At 37.0% G+C, this 12,918-nt stretch overlaps 1 protein-coding gene and 2 long non-coding RNA genes across 11 annotated transcripts in view; 1 reads left to right on the plus strand and 2 right to left on the minus strand.

Moving 5' to 3' along the window:
• The window catches only part of PDE4D (phosphodiesterase 4D), a 1,385,565-nt gene that overhangs the window by 996,568 nt on the left and 376,079 nt on the right, over nucleotides 1–12,918 (minus strand). The gene's annotated exons all lie outside the window — the stretch shown is intronic.
• LOC144314129 (uncharacterized) overlaps nucleotides 1–12,918 on the plus strand; it is a 107,397-nt gene that overhangs the window by 66,165 nt on the left and 28,314 nt on the right. The window lies entirely within an intron of this gene.
• LOC144314128 (uncharacterized) overlaps nucleotides 11,521–12,918 on the minus strand; it is a 32,644-nt gene continuing 31,246 nt past the window's right edge. Inside the window, exons 3-4 of the long non-coding RNA XR_013379817.1 lie at nucleotides 12,603–12,713; nucleotides 11,521–11,656 (exon numbers count right to left, since the gene is read on the minus strand). This is a non-coding gene — a long non-coding RNA (uncharacterized LOC144314128). The remainder of the gene's footprint in view (nucleotides 11,657–12,602; nucleotides 12,714–12,918) is intronic.

The raw sequence follows: 12,918 nt of genomic DNA on the forward strand, positions 1-12,918 counted from the left end.
AGGGAAACTGAGAAAAAAAGAGACAAACAATTAAAAGACCATGAAGATAGATTAAGGGAAATAAACGACAGCCTGAGGAAGAAAAACCTACGTTTAATTGGTGTTCCCAAGGGTGCCGAAAAGGACAGAGGGCCAGAATATGTATTTGAACAAATTCTAGCTGAAAACTTTCCTAATCTGAGAAGGGAAACAAGCATTCAGATCCAGGAAATAGTGAGATCCCCCCCTAAAATCAATAAAAACAGTTCAACACCTCGACATTTAATAGTGAAGCTTGCAAATTCCAAAGATAAAGAGAAGATCCTTAAAGCAGCAAGAGACAAGAAATCCCTGACTTTTATGGGGAGGAATATTAGGGTAACAACAGACCTCTCCACAGAGACCTGGCAGGCCAGAAAGGGCTGGCAGGATATATTCAGGGTCCTAAATGAGAAGAACATGCAACCAAGAATACTTTATCCAGCAAGGCTCTCATTCAAAATGGAAGGAGAGATAAAGAGCTTCCAAGACAGGCAGCAACTGAAAGAATATGTGACCTCCAAACGAGCTCTGCAAGAAATTTTAAGGGGGACTCTTAAAATTCCCCTTTAAGAAGAAGTTCAGTGGAACAATTCACAAAAACAAGGACTGAATAGATATCATGATGACACTAAACTCATATCTCTCAATAGTAACTCTGAACGTGAACGGGCTTAATGACCCCATCAAAAGGCACAGGGTTCAGACTGGATAAAAAAGCAGGACCCATCTATTTGCTGTCTACAAGAGACTCATTTTAGACAGAAGGACACCTACAGCCTGAAAATAAAAGGTTGGAGAACCATTTACCATTCGAATGGTCCTCAAAAGAAAGCAGGGGTAGCCATCCTTATATCAGATAAACTAAAATTTACCCCGAAGACTGTAGTGAGAGATGAAGAGGGACACTATATCATACTTAAAGGATCTATCCAACAAGAGGACTTAACAATCCTCAATATATATGCCCTGAATGTGGGAGCTGCCAAATATATAAATCAATTATTAACCAAAGTGAAGAAATACTTAGATAATAATACACTTATACTTGGTGACTTTAATCTAGCTCTTTCTATACTCGATAGGTCTTCTAAGCACAACATCTCCAAAGAAACGAAAGCTTTAAATGATACACTGGACCAGATGGATTTCACAGATATCTACAGAACTTTACATCCAAACTCAACTGAATACACATTCTTCACAAGAGCACATGGAACTTTCTCCAGAATAGACCACATACTGGGTCACAAATCGGGTCTGAACCAATACCAAAAGATTGGGATCATCCCCTGCATATTCTGAGACCATAATGCCTTGAAATTAGAACTAAATCACAACAAGAAGTTTGGAAGGAACTCAAACACGTGGAGGTTAAGGACCATCCTGCTAAAAGATGAAAGGGTAAACCAAGAAATTAAGGAAGAATTAAAAAGATTCATGGAAACTAATGAGAATGAAGATACAACCGTTCAAAATCTTTGGGATGCAGCAAAAGCAGTCCTAAGGGGGAAATACATCGCAATACAAGCATCCATTCAAAAACTGGAAAGAACTCAAATACAAAAGCTAACCTTACACATAAAGGAGCTAGAGAAAAAACAGCAAATAGATCCTACACCCAGGAGAAGAAGGGAGTTAATAAAGATTCGAGCAGAACTCAACGAAATCGAGACCAGAAGAACTGTGGAACAGATCAACAGAACCAGGAGTTGGTTCTTTGAAAGAATTAATAAGATAGATAAACCATTAGCCAGCCTTATTAAAAAGAAGAGAGAGAAGACTCAAATTAATAAAATCATGAATGAGAAAGGAGAGATCACTATCAACACCAAGGAAATACAAACGATTTTAAAAACATATTATGAACAGCTATACGCCAATAAATTAGGCAATCTGGAAGAAATGGACGCATTCCTGGAAAGCCACAAACTACCAAAACTGGAAAAGGAAGAAATAGAAAACCTCAACAGGCCAATAATCACGGAGGAAATTGAAGCAGTCATCAAAAACTTCCCAAGACACAAGAGTCCAGGGCCAGATGGCTTCCCAGGGGAATTTTATCAAACGTTTAAAAAGAAACCATACCTATTCTCCTAAAGCTGTTTGGAAAGATAGAAAGAGATGGAGTACTTCCAAATTCGTTCTATGAGGCCAGCATCACCTTAATTCCAAAACCAGACAAAGACCCCACCAAAAAGGAGAATTTCAGACCAATATCCCTGATGAACATGGATGCAAAAATTCTCAACAAGATACTGGCCAATAGGATCCAACAATACATTAAGAAAATTATTCACCATGACCAAGTAGGATTTATCCCTGGGACACAAGGCTGGTTCAACACCCGTAAAACAATCAATGTGATTCATCATATCAGCAAGAGAAAAACCAAGAACCATATGATCCTCTCATTAGATGCAGAGAAAGCATTTGACAAAATACAGCATCCATTCCTGATCAAAACTCTTCAGAGTGTAGGGATAGAGGGAACATTCCTCGACATCTTAAAAGCCATCTACGAAAAGCCCACAGCAAATATCATTCTCAATGGGGAAGCACTGGGATCCTTTCCCCTAAGATCAGGAACAAGACAGGGATGTCCACTCTCACCACTGCTATTCAACACAGTACTGGAAGTCCTAGCCTCAGCAATTAGACAACAAAAAGACATTCAAGGCATTCAAATTGGCAAAGAAGAAGTCAAACTCTCCCTCTTCGCTGATGACATGATACTCTACATAGAAAACCCAAAAGTCTCCACCCCAAGATTGCTAGAACTCATACAGCAATTCGGTAGCGTGGCAGGATACAAAATCAATGCCCAGAAATCAGTGGCATTTCTATACACTAACAATGAGACTGAAGAAAGAGAAATTAAGGAGTCAATTCCATTTACAATTGCACCCAAAAGTATAAGATACCTAGGAATAAACCTAACCAAAGATGTAAAGGATCTATACCCTCAAAACTATAGAATACTTCTGAAAGAAATTGAGGAAGACACAAAGAGATGTAAAAATATTCCATGCTCATGGATTGGCAGAATTAATATTGTGAAAATATTGTCAATGTTACCCAGGGCAATATACACGTTTAATGCAATCCCTATCAAAATACCATGGACTTTCTTCAGAGAGTTAGAACAAATTATTTTAAGATTTGTGTGGAATCATCCTTAGATACATGCATTTAGCTTGGGTGGACACCCTGGATGGAATTCTCTATGTGCTAAAATGTAACCATAGGTGTTCATAAGCAGTACAACAGATTTCAGTGGAATTTGGAGCTAGAACACCTTTGCAACTTTTAAAAATTTTATTTTTTCATTTTTGTTGATAGCCTGGGTCCACTCAATATCATTGTTCCAGAAGTCATTATAAATCTAACACAAATAATTTTAACAAATAAATTTAAACCAGAACCTTCATGATTTGAGGATTTAACTTTTAATCTTTTTATCATAGAATATGTTCAGATAATTCGTTTAAATGGCCCAGAATCATGTTTTTTCTTCTCAACTCAAAATAAAATAGATTTTTGTATCATTTCATAACAAAGTGTTTTTCATACTACCAGTCAAGAAATTGATTTAGTAGGTCATTACAAGTAGTCTCTTAAAGAAATAGAATAAAATAGAATTATGAGTATAGCTACAAGAAGGGGAATTATTTTTCATAAAATACTGTTTCAAAACTATGTAAATGTGTATTTATGCTTATGTATGTGTTAGGCTGCACTGTAAAATGTACTTCTTATTGTGAATCGCAGAAAAAAAGTGTTTTGTTTTCTTTATGAAAACCATAAATTGGGCACCTGGGTGACTCAGTCAGTTAAGCATCTGACTCTTGATTTTGACTCAAGTCGTGATCCCAGGGTGGGTGTGGAGCCTGCTTGAGATGCTCTCTCTCCCTCTCCCTCTGCCCCTCCACCCTCCACTCTGCACGGACAAGGGTGCACATGCACACTCTCTCTTTCTCTCTAGCAAAAAAGAAAAGAAAAAAGAAAAACTCTAAGAATTAACAAAAAAAAAGAAACCCTTAAGAAAAACATGGATTTAATATTTGCACTTTCATAAGCAGTTAGCAAACACCCATGGTATCAAGAAAAATCTAATTCTTAGATTAGCTGAAAAAGAAAGACTACTATCCATGTGAACTAATTTATAGAAAGATACTCAGAAATATTGATGTTTCTCAGGAAAAATAAGTACTTTACTTCAAGGAAAATACATTCTTAACTTCTGAAAAATTGCTTCCCTATGTCAGTTTATAAGATGAAGGGTTAAAAAAAAAAATCTTATTTCCCTTAAATAAACTTAAGATTTGTTGGCAAAAAAAAAAAAAAAAAAAAAAGATTTGTGTGGAATCAGAAAAGACCCCGAATAGCCAGGGGAATTTTAAAAAAGAAAACCATATCTGGGGGCCTCACATTGCCAGATTTCAGGTTGTACTACAAAGCTGTCATCATCAAGACAGTGTGGTACTGGCACAAAAACAGACACATAGATCAATGGAACAGAATAGAGAACCCAGGAGTGGACCCTGAACTTTATGGTCAACTAATATTCGATAAAGGAGGAAAGACTATCCATTGGAAGAAAGACAGTCTCTTCAATAAATGGTGCTGGGAAAATTGGACATCCACATGCAGAAGAATGAAACTAGACCACTCTCTCACCATACACAAAGATAAACTCAAAATGGATAAAAGATCTAAATGTGAGACAAGATTCCATCAAAATCCTAGAGAAGAACACAGGCAACACCTTTTTGAACTCAGCCACAGTAACTTCTTCCAAGATACATCCACGAAGGCAAAAGAAACAAAAGCAAAAATGAACTATTGGGACTTCATCAAGATAAGAAGCTTTTGCACAGCAAAGGATACAGTCAACAAAACTAAAAGACAACCTACAGAATGGGAGGAGATATTTGCAAATGACATATCAGATAAAGGGCTAGTTTCCAAGATCTATAAAGAACTTATTAAACTCAACACCAAAGAAACAAACAATCCAATCATGAAATGGGCAAGACATGAACAGAAATCTCACAGAGGAAGACATAGACATGGCCAACATGCACATGAGAAAATGCTCTGCATCACTTGCCATCAGGGAAATACAAATCAAAACCACAATGAGATACCACCTCACACCAGTGAGAATGGGGAAAATTAACAAGGCAGGAAACAACAAATGTTGGAGAGGATGCGGAGAAAAGGGAACCCTCTTACACTGTTGGTGGGAATGTGAACTGGTGCAGCCACTCTGGAAAACTGTGTGGAGGTTCCTCAAAGAGTTAAAAATAGACCTGCCCTACGACCCAGCAATGGCACTGTTGGGGATTTACCCCAAAGATACAGATGCAATGAAACGCAGGGACACCTGCACCCCAATGTTTATAGTAGCAATGACCACAATAGCCAAACTGTGGAAGGAGCCTCGGTGTCCATCGAAAGATGAGTGGATAAAGATGTGGTTTATGTATACAATGGAATATTACTCAGCTATTAGAAATGACAAATACCCACCATTTGCTTCAACGGGGATGGAACTGGAGGGTATTATGCTGAGTGAAATGAGTCAGTCGGAGAAGGACAAACATTATATGTTCTCATTCATGTGGGGAATATAAATAATAGTGAAAGGGAATATAAGGGAAGGGAGAAGAAATGTGTGGGAAATGTCAGAAAGGGAGACAGAACGTAAAGACTGCTAACTCTGGGAAACGAACTAGGGGTGGTAGAAGGGGAGGAGGGCGGGGGGTGGGAGTGATTGGGTGACGGGCACTGGGCACTAACTCTGTATGTTAGTAAATTGAACACCAATAAAAAATAAATTTAAAAAAAAGCATGTAAATGGACATTTAATTGTTTAACAATATACCGTGACCGTAATGCCTTGAGTATTCAATTTTTTCTTCTAAGTGGAGCTGTCATTAAAATCACAGAGTTTAGTACATAATTATTTGAAACATTTTATAAGTTTTAATAACTACTTAATGTGAAACTGAAATTTCACTGGAAATCTTAATGAGGCAAATGGTCTTGAATTTCTCAATCTGCTCATTTATTTGAGGATGAATATATCTCACTGTTAGAATAAATTATATTACTATATTTAAGTTTTATAATAAGTGCTACAACTAAATAGGTATGTGAGAATGGGGCAAGTGTTATTATGGTAATATTATTAGATCCCTTACAATCCAGACACATGCCAAAAAGCACCCCAAAACTGAGGAGATAAATACCAAACATCATTCTCAAATGTCTATCAGCTGTAGAATTGAAAAAAGTCCTCCTTCAATTTTGTTAAAAGAATTGATATTTATTTTTTGGTACAAAAAAAAGTTAATCATTAGAGTAATTCACTTTTTTAATACCATTACCAAATTAGTAGTTCAAATTATCCTTTTGATTTCTTTTGGAAAATTTTTAGATATTTTTCAGAGCAATGCACCATAGTGAAATCTGTAGTGGGAAAGAGGTGTATGTCTCTTTGTCAAGTGGGAGAGGGATAATTATGAAAAGAGAAATTGGAAAAGAGAACTTGTAACTCCATCTGGATTGGTTCTAAGGCAGATCTGTTTCAGGAAAGGGAACACATATTAATTGAGAATTTGAAATGATGTTTTCAAAAGTACTCACAACAAGATAACTCTGGTAATGCCCTGTCATACTGCAGAACTCAAAGACTCAGTTTGAAGACCACAGCTACTCGTAATGCCCGTGGTCTAATGTTAGTAGGGCACTATGAAGAGTTGAATCTTTTCAAAAACATTAATGGGAGAAGGAACAATGCCACATTCCCAAGCAGACCCCAGGCATAGCTCCACACCAGGTGGAGTCTAACAGCTATTGAAAGATAGGGTCACTGGCCTTCTTGACAGGATCATAGGTTCTTGTGTTCTGAGTAGGCAGGACTGTTAAAACATCCTACATCAATGGCCTTGGGCCCCTCTGGAAATTTTCTCAGTAGACAGGAAAGTGACTAATTTTATTCTTTATTTCTACGAAGCATTATAGTCTGAGAAGGGTAACCTCACCAAGGTCATAGGCACTATACATCCTCTCTTCCTTCTTCAGATTAAGGGAAAGTTCTTTCTGCCCACCTGCCCACCACTCTCCACCCTAGCAGAACCTACTCCAACATTACGCAAAATAATTTTACCTCTCAGATCTGCCTCTGAAAGAGACCTTTACCTCTTCTTCCCAACCTCTGCTTCCCTTTATATAGCACCCAATACCATTTTTCCTTTGTTTTGCAGATGGCTAAGAAGTCCAACACCAATGCAAAGGTGATCTGAACAATTATTACTAGCCTTATTTTAGGAATTGACCAGAATGTTAAATGCATCTTTTGTGCTTACAACTCACTGATTAGCTCTAGCGTCACATCCCTATCCAAACACAATGAAGCCAGTAGCAGAGACAGAATGCCACAAAGTAGGTGAACTGCACCATGGTTTCCATAAAGTTCTCTCTTTCTTCACTTCATGCCATTCTCTTTCCCACTCATTTTACCCATACTGACCTTCTTTCAGCTCCTGAGTGGACCTTTGGACATGCTACTTTCTCTACTTAGCTCTTCCTTCTCCCACAGTTGTTGACACCTTCTCATTGCTAACATATTTCCTTCCCAGAGAAGTTTGCTATAACATCTCCCTTCTCTCCATCTGACATAACCTCTTCTATTACTTTTCCAAGCTCTCTCATTATTTTTTTGGCGTTTTGTTTTGTTTTGTTTAGAGCTCTTACAGTTGCTTGGAATTATGTGGAACTTTATGGTTATCTGCTCACCTGATTAGTTCATGTCACTCTCCTCCATTTAACTGTATGCCAGGTCTGTTTTGCTAAGTTCAATGAACATAGCTGATGCTTGCCTTACAAATGTAAAGAAATATTTGTTGAATATGTGAATTAACCCAGGGTCTTTTAGGGATTCATCTCAAGGACCTTTAAAAAGAAATTTCTCTTTTACCTCACACCAAATGAATTGCATAATTTTGAACACCAAAAATGTGATTAGTGCTAAAATTATAAGAGATGTTGAGGAGCCAAAACAAAACTAGGGTTGGGGGGAGGGGAAAGGCTAGGCTAAAATAAAACCATGCAAAAGGAAAAGTAGAAGCCAATCATGAGTTTCATAATATAAAACTATGAAATTTCTTTTCTTTTTTTAAGGATTTTATTTATTTATTCATGAGAGACACACACACAGAGAGAGAGACAGAGACAGAGACACAGGCAGGGGGAGAAGCAGGCCCCATGCAGGGAGTCCATTGTGGAACTCAATCCCAGGACTCCAGGATCATGCCTGGGGCCGAAGGCAGGAGCTAAACCACTGAGCCACCCAGGGATCTGCGAAATTTCTTATTCTTTTAAAACAAACTCAGTACCATACATTTATATAGGAAAATCTGAGTCTGGTCATCAGATGTAATAATCATGGAAGGATGTAAATAAATACTCTGAGAAACTGACTCCTAGATATTCATAACCAGCTGTAACACCTGAGAACTTTATTTTCTTAAATTATCAAAATAGAATCATTGTCCCCATGAAGTATAGTCCTTATTTACTCATTGCCTAGGGCTCAGGAATTCTCTTTACTACTGTATAGCTTTTCCTAAAAAATTTCAAGATCAATAAAGCAAATGTAGAACTTAAGGAAATGCCCTAGAATTGTTTAAGTTTTGGTGTTAATCATGGGCTTGTTCCTTGACAATTGTTTATCCTTAATAACTCTAAGGGCATAGTCCGGCCTGGCTAGGACCTAAGTTTAGACTTTACCATTTGTAAAAGAGACAGCTCTGACCTCACTTGGCTTTTACCCTTCTGGCTTATTAGACATTCTCTCTAAAGTTTAGGCTAGTTTTCCTCATTATAAATTGCAAACTGAAACTTTTCTAGCTACTGTTCTATAAAGGCAGACAATCTTTAGGCCCAATTATCTTTGATATGGAGCACTGTTTCATACCTTATAACTCTTTGGAAAAATTCATAAGGACTAACACAAGAATACTCGTAGTTTTTACCTGTGAGTTCATGTCAACGAAAATTGGTAATGAGCTGAGTTAAATGGAAACAAAGTTAACCCCTCATTTGATGATTAATAAGACTGTAAGAGTAAGCATAAAAATGGTGTTGTAAGCATCAGAGAGAAATCTTTAGTGAATAAGATTTCTTCTTCAGGCTGGCATGTGCCATGCATGATCCTACTCCTTTTTAAATTGTAATTTAGTTATTCAATACTACTGTTATGTAAAGTCCTTATATAAATTTTATTTTTCCCTATTGATGGAAATTATAACATTCTACAACAGTGATTTTTAAAGCTTCGTGTGTGTGTGTGTGTGTGTGTGTGTGCACGTGTGTGTATAGAATGGGCCTATTTAAAGACCTGGTAAAAGTGGCTGGCCTTCTCCCAGAAAAAAAAAAAAGTATCATTGATACAATAAAATTTGCATATAATTTTAAGAAGTTCAGTGACCCATTTGAAATACATGCAGGAAAAGAAAAATAATATCAACAAGACAAAAAGCTACAGAATAACTGTTTTAAAATCATATTATCTTTGGTTTATGTACTAAACAATTGTCTTAAAGTCAGTTACTTGAAGTAATTCTCTTACATAACTGTTAATCCTCCATACATACATGTAACCCAGGTTGGAAAGGCAGCAACTGCATATCAGTATGAGGATAGTCTCAGTGCTGGTTAGTAAGGAGTTGCTGGTTTGATCTTCTCTGAATCCCCAACTATTAACCTGCCCCAGTCCCCAAAATTCTAGGATACTGCCATTATCCAGAACCAGGAAAGTAAGGCTTAAGTTAGAGTAGCGGCCTCCAGGACATGGTCCCAACATGAACACCAATACCAATTCTGTTAAGTGCCCATGCCTTACATAGGTTTCATAAATATTATTAAATAACCCCTGAATTTATTTATTTAGTTTTTTCCAAAAGCAATAATCTATCTAGAAGCACAAAAAGGACAATATGGACCTTCTTCAGCCCAATGAAATTTTCAGTATAATGATGCTGTTATTTTGTCCTGTCTTTTAAGGGGCAGGAGTCTGCAAACATTACTTAGAGGTTAACTTTCCAGGGGAAAAGCAAGAAATGAGAGGAGAAAAGAGTTTGGGAAGAGCAGATGCGTAGTAGTTTGGGGCCAGCCAAGAGTGATGGAAAGGGAATATAGCTTGAGGATGTATAGACAGGTATTTACTATTGGTTAGATTCTTGTCCTTTGAGAAACCATCATACTCTCTTTTTACATGAGTCTGGCAGGGCTTCTCTTCGTAATTCCAAGGAATAACCAGTTTTATTATCTCATTTTCCTAGTAACAGTAATGTGTCCAGAGAATAAATATATAATCCAACCAATTAGCCAAGCAGAATCCTTCTCTACATTGATATATTATTAATAGAAAAAAGAAGCTCTTATCAATGGGAAGTTATGCAACCATCTTCATTTTCAGGTGGAGAGAGCTTGTGTGTAAATTAAACCAAAAAGAGATAAGGGCCTGATAGAGAAAAAAAAAAAAAAAAAGCTACACCAATGATGAGGTAATGAGGGAAGTCTTTGCAGTTATTAGCTTTGGAATTTTTTTGGTTTTGTTTTGTTGTAAGTAGGCTCCAAGCCCAGTGCAGCCTCCAACATGAGGCTCAAACTCACGACCATGAGACCAAGAGCTGAACTGAGATTAGTTGAGTGTGAGACTCAGGTGCCTCTCTACAGCTATTCTTTATTTATAAGTCTTCAAATACCATTCCAGCTATGATAAATCATACAATGTCATCATTATTTGTATTATTCAAATAGCTTGACTTATCTTGAGTTGTATTTCTGTCACTTGCAACCAAAAGAATTCTAATTCATTTAGAGGGCTAAGCTAGAGGCCACATTTATGTAAAAAAGGGATCTGAAAATAATGCAATTATTCTAATGAGATTAAAATTCCAAATAAAGGAGAGATTTCCAATATTAACACAAGAGACTTTACAGCTGTGATCATTTTTAAAAGTGTATGTTCTGATAATTTTTTAATTCCTTAGCAATAAGAGGGCAAGAGCTACCTATTATACTCACTAAAAATATTATGCAGTTTATCCACTTTTATATGGATAGTGAAAACACACACACACATTTACACACTGATTAAGTGTCGACTAGAATAAGCACACACCTGTGACAATTTATGTTAAGAAAGCCTTAAATATTTCAGATGAAACAATATGGAGACTAAGGTGGAATTTTCACGTACCTTTTCTGATAACATAGCATATGTGGAAGGTTTATTTTTAAAAGAAGATGTAGGCTTTCTGATATAAAATCAAATGATAAATTATTGCTTTAATTATTAACTCATTTGTTACTCCATTTCCAAAGAGCTTTATAAACAAAAGAACTATTTGATATTATGGCTCTTTAGCCTATAAATTTTTTCATATTCAAGAATCAATATTCTAGCCTTTCTAATAACTAAATGAGACCACGAGTACATTTTATGAACCACTGTATAATTATTCCTATTCAGTAGAGAGAGTTATTAAGCTTTATAGCACTTACTAAAAGCTTTAACCATGAGAGGAATTTTCCATAAGAGTAGAAAACTTGTCACAATGTTCTGGAAAAAAATAGATCATAAGGTAGTATAAGGATACCTGACTATAAAGTGAATGAGTTGCGGTGATTCCTTCTGCTGCAGACACATGACTAAGGACCTCATGGGAGGCACTAGGAACAGAATCAGGACCTTTAGGACCTTTATCTTAAACAGCCTCATCAGAAACACCACAGAAATCTTGCTCATTCTGCAGTGAAGCTCCTTTATCTCTATTCCAGGGAGGGCTAAAGGTGGATCACCAATCACCTAGCATCACCAGTTGGAACTAAGGCCAGGCTCTACGTCCATTATAAGCCCTGAACAAGATCCATGAGTCTGAGCCACAAGTGGCAGGAGTTACTGTAAATAATCAAGTCTGCAAGGGAGGAATTGTAATCAGCTATGCTACTGCACCTGGGCAAGCCAGACACCACCATCCCCGCCCCCGCCATGAAAGACATCCTGCTGGGTGTTCATCAGGACTAATTCCAGCCTTACCACACCAAAACTTAGAGAGTCAAATCCCAAACCAACAGATTACAAGGGGTTAATATCAGATAGATCTTATGGGTTCAGGAGAAGGAAGTGTTGGGCTAAGTGTATGTCACATAATACAAATAAGCACAATGGTGAGGAGTGTGTAAGATCTCCCTGGAGAAGCCTTGGAATGACACTGTGATTAGATGAAAGGATGTATTCATCACAGGTCCTGTCCCCAGATCCTGACATGATTTAGTTCTTCCTGGTCATCCTCTGAAAACAATCAATGGTTTCTCTCAGTTCTATAACATCTAGACATCATACTCTTTTAAGGTTCTTCTTATATTTAGGAGAGTGGCTAAAGAATTTCTCTTTATTTTTTGTCTCAGATTTCGTGGTGGAGAGGGGGTTTATGAGAAATTCCCCTGAGAAATATCCAAGTTTTTCTATCAGTGAGAGGGAGAGAAAGGGTTACTTATTTAAATACCTTCATGCCTAGGTAGAAGTCTTGGCTTCAGAGATGAAACAGTGAGTGGAAAAAAAAGGACAAAGTGCTGGTTGTTGCCCTTGCCTTCTCTGTCTTGGACTACTCATTCCTCTGGGACAGTAGGAAGTAAGAACAGAAAGTTAAATTTCAGGTGCAATCGGCTTATGCCTTATTCTCTCCAAAAGAATCCAACAATGAAAAGAATTATTATTTCAAAAAATTAAAAAATAACTCTTTAGTAAGATTAGGATGATCTTAACTGAGAAAATGATTTGAAATTTGAAAATTTTTTGCAAAAAACTTTTAATGATATAAA

This window comes from Canis aureus, chromosome 5 (genome assembly GCF_053574225.1).
Source record: "Canis aureus isolate CA01 chromosome 5, VMU_Caureus_v.1.0, whole genome shotgun sequence".
Taxonomy (NCBI): Eukaryota; Metazoa; Chordata; class Mammalia; order Carnivora; family Canidae; genus Canis; species Canis aureus.